The sequence below is a fragment of the Penaeus vannamei genome, chromosome 14 (genome assembly GCF_042767895.1).
Source record: "Penaeus vannamei isolate JL-2024 chromosome 14, ASM4276789v1, whole genome shotgun sequence".
Lineage (NCBI taxonomy): Eukaryota > Metazoa > Arthropoda > Malacostraca > Decapoda > Penaeidae > Penaeus > Penaeus vannamei.
In genome coordinates, this window is record NC_091562.1 from 22,225,114 (window position 1) to 22,230,113 (window position 5,000).

Below are 5,000 nucleotides of genomic sequence, written 5' to 3' on the forward strand. Positions count from 1 at the left end.
GTTTGATAGACCAACGCGCTAGCCGCTGCGTCAGCACAAGGGATGAGAAGAATAGTAAGAGTTAAGGAAGAGGATAAACGATAACGAGAAAGGGGATAGATAGAACCGTCTCGGTGTAGAGAACAATCAAGGGAGTTAAATGAGGAGAGATGATTTGAGCATCAGTGTGGCAATTTTCAAGTACACTCACAAAACTTTAAAACGATATTCCTTGCTTATGGCGACCATAAATGTGAAGATCCAGTATTGATATGACGCATATCATAACGGCGGTCCATTTCTTTGGTAAATGTCGGCAATATTGCACACACCTGTGGCAAGTTTATTCCTAATTTAGCATGGACTGTGGTCACCTGTAGTGAGTCAATTTCACATTTGTTGCTTGATGATGGAAGCTCTGCACATCTGCACCGGCTTCGGTCATTTAGATGATCACGCTAGCTACGGCAAATAGTATTTTATAACTAAAGAACACAGGTTTTTATGCAAACACAACTAAATGCATTAGTATATACGTATGCATAACCCCACTGTGTACACACAAATCTTCCCCCACAATCTAAGTATCCCCATCTACACAAGCCAGTCCCAGCCAAAACTAGCTCCTGTAACAAAACGTTATGTTCAGTCATCTCTCGCAAAGACTAAAAACCGCTCGCTGTCTCCCACCGTATTAGGACAAAGCATTGATGTATTGAGATGATACAGTGCAAGAGGAGAGTGTAAGGAACGGAGAGATAGTGCGCAAGTGCGCGTTTGTGAGAGAAAGTAAGTGTGGGGTACAAAAGTATAAAGGTTCGGTAAGAATGTCTTAGTTAAGAAGAGACGTGTCCGGGGATTACTTCCTAGACGCAATGTGGTTCCCCCAGGTTTGATCAAGGCTACAAGAATGAAAGTTCCTGTTTAGCGTCCGGGTAAAAATGAAAGCTGATATTTTTTTTATTCATTTCTACAAGCTTTTTGCTGAAAAACAACATGACAATCGAGGCGAAGGGCATTTAACTACACAAAATAGGTACGAGATTTCCGGGATTTCCGAAATCCCCCCCCCCCCCGTTCCCTAAAATACCGGGCATTCCGGATTTCCAGACATATTTCTCAGGGACTTCCGGATTTCAAGAGATTTCCAATATGTTCAAAACCATCAAATCTTAAATGTTTCAAAAACTAAACTGTTAGTACTTGTTACATTACAGGTTCCACATGAAATGCACTACTTTACCATAAAACATGACTGTTTTCCGTTTGCGTCAAAATCTGATGGATTAACTTCGAGATGAACTATCTGACTATCGTTTAAACCAACTCACTTCCAGAAATAGCTAAAATTACTTGAAAATATGAGCATTATTAAAGGAGCAATCCTGTTTCTGAAAAAAAAAAAAAAATGCAGGAATAGGCATTAGGAGATTAAAGTAAACTCATTTAACTTTGCAGTTACATTCACAACCTGTGTTGCTATTTTATTGATATAATGTTTTACCAAGACTGCGCTGAAGCCTACTTGCTTGACTTATGCATAATCGGTTATCCGGCATTTTTGCTACATTTTGATAATAGCCTGCTTTCCCCATAGAGAATTCCATAGTACTTGTAGGTACTACAAAATCTGTGAACCCAAACCAATTAAATCGCTAGAAATTTGGCACACAGGGTCACAAAGCACATAACTACGAAACTGTGTCAGCGATTTCTATTAAGTCCAATTGCCCAATTTGTAAAAAGATTTGAGAGCCAAAAAGGCATTTAAGACATTAACATTGATTTAAAATGTTTGCTCGATGGGGTAAACAGACATTTTCGCAAGGGTGGTCGATTTCGTCTAAAATCTGGATAAATAATTTATGCTATTATCAGATTAATTGAGTACATTTTTATGATATTCTGCATTTAATTCTGCATCTAGTCGAGGTTGTGCTGATTAAATGATCTCTATGGCAACTAAAAAAAAGCTTCTGCGCAGCGGCCTCAACATGGCACTCTGCCCTGCTACTGCTCAAGTGTTTGTGACAATTTTTACCAAGATTTTGTAAAAGATTGCTGCGAATAGAACATTTGCAAGATTTTTGGATTCTTATGATTTCCTGGAGATTTCCGGATTTCCCAAGGATTTCTTAAGGAAATCCATTTTCTTTTTCCAGCTTTCCAGATGGTGTGTACGGGATTTCCGAAGTGAAATGTCCCTGGTTTCGAGCAGGCCTTGGGCCCTCCCCCTACTATTCCCATGCCCTCATATGTCTATTCTTGTATGTAGGCCTACACACCAGTCAAATAAGTGAGACTACGTTTCAAAACTAAAAGGATGTCTTGGAATCCATTTGGTACACTGGGCCGAACCGGTCGTGATCTGCAGACACGGCATGGGTGCGGCTACAGTACAGGTTATGTGCTGCAAGACAAGGAAAGAAGAGACCGGTCAATCATAATCAGCAGAGTCGTAAAATGGCCTCGGATTGGTCGAGGACCTACCCGCTAAAAACTTCAATCCGATCAGATGACACGAATCGCGCACATTGTAAATCCACGGTGGGACTCCGCATAAAAGCTAGGCTGGGCTGGGCTCGGTACCGAGCCTGGTAATGGTCTGCACATTTACACACAACACAATAAACAAATTGCGCGAGTGAAAACTACCTCAGCCAGAAACCACCAACAAATCCCACGATTTTTAAAGCAGCTACGAAGAGGCTTCGAATCCATCGAAAGAAAATAATTCAATCTTTAAACATTTGGACAGTAGCTCTGAGTAATTATCAGATTTAAAAAGATAAAAACAGGCCAGGGAAAATATACTTTTCACAGTCTACAGGATTAATATACTTCTATTTATTCTACATTAAAAACTATTCTAAAAATCTTCGTTCATTTTTACACGCCAATATGTCGTAGTGGTAGTACTACTTATACTAATACAAATAATACCAATGATAATAATGATGCTATTAAAAAAAAAAAAAAAAATCAAGCCGCCGATGGAGGAAAAATTGGCGCGTAAACTTCAAACTGATGACAGGAAAGAAATATTCAGTATACAATATGCGATAAGCGCGGCCAAAGAGTTTATTCATAGTCATTTGTTCGCAAAGTAATATCAAGTAATATAAAATGTTAATCATGCCCAACCTTGATACAAACCAGCTAAACAATTCATATGCTGATCTTATATTAGAATCCTCAATATAACCTATGGGAAGTACAAACCATTTAAAACCAAATGATAACCAATAGACTTTGAAATAAGTGATTACTTGAACAACTAGTAACATTCAAATGTCTCCATTTTTTTTTTAAATTCAAAAATATACATAGTAGTTTTTCCCGGGAAATGTCTAATGATGATTATGGTATGATTAACTAATTAAATAAAATTTTCATTAGAATTCGAATTCGAATAGACAAGGAGACTTTTCTTTGGTATATGAATAATATGATACTTATGTGCACATCATAAAAACAAGTTAATAATTAGCAGGAAAAATAACGACTATATTTAATAGTTGGTGTCCATTTAAAAGTACAAAACATAATTGACCTACTGTATCCATCCTTCATGATAGTTAGAAATCTCAAACTTTTGCATCTAGATACCATTGCAGGGAAAGTGGCACCAGGACAAGTTTTATCATGAAGCAAGAGGAAGGCAAAGAATGTGTGAGAAAAGGCAAGAGGAGTACTGCATGTACAAGATGCAGTCAATGCAAATGCAGTGTCATGGTGAAATGAAAATTGTTGGCAGCCAAGATAGAAATGATGAAATGAAGCAGCATGACGCAGAGATGGAAATGTTTGAGGCCAGATAGTGAGAAAGAAGCAATATAAATAAAGTGTCTCATAGGCTGGACGCTGTTATTTAACATTTTTAATAATTTCAATACTGTTTTAAATAATGCTTCTGAAGTTTATGGGGTAATGGCAGAATATATATCTGTAGTGTTGAATTTTGTAGAAATAAATGGAGGGAGAGAGAGAGAGAGAGAGAGAGAGAGAGAGAGAGAGAGTGAGAGTGAGAGTGAGAGTGAGAGTGAGAGTGAGTGAGTGAGTGAGTGAGTGAGTGAGTGAGTGAGTGAGTTTGAATAAGTATGGAAGGCTTAGTTAGGTATTGCTCTCTCGTAGCAGGTATCAAATATACCTCTTTAATTTGGAATTGATGCATATATACACGTTTTCATTTTTTAAAACCAAATTTGTCTTATTGACTGTAAATCTTACCTTTTGCATATTTTTTATGCAAAGGTTATATCTTTTTATATAGATCTCAGATACATAATTTATACAGATGTACTGATTTAGTACTTCCATGAATAAAATATTGGAGAAATTGTTTTTATTATTTTGATAAACATTTAATCCTGAATAGAAAATTTAAATGTAAAGTGACACAGGAAAGGAATAACCATTCCTTCTTTATCAAGCAAAATGAACATTTAACTCTTGATATTAACAAAATCACATTCTATCCAAATATAAAAAAATCGTTCTGCACTTGGCTACCATATCTTGTCTTATCTGCAATATTGCCAAATTATGGAGACTGAACTTAAAAGTATGAGGTTCTTTTTTTTTAAGATTTGCCAGGCAGTTCTAGTACGGGTTTTGTCTTTGGCTACTCGTATGTGTGTGTGTGTGATGTGTGTAAATGTTCACCTGACGGTGAATTACAAGGATCTGAGTTTAATTGTCCAATGATTGCATGATTAGATTGACCATTGAGATTGCTATGGCTATGTTGATTTAGATCTGGAATACATTTGGCATGACCTACTATAAAGTGACTTATAACATTTTAATTTCTTGTGGAATATTATTGCAGAATGACTTCTATTATTCACTAGAGGTTGAATAAGTTGTCGATTCGTTTTGTGTTTTCGTCAGTACTGGCTAAGGATGAACGTGAGTCTGAGTCTGGTATGTGAAGGGGTGAAAGGGATTCTGAGATTATTAATGAGGTGACATTTCCATTATCTGTGTTGAAATTTGTAGGGCGAAAGTGGAACAGGCCT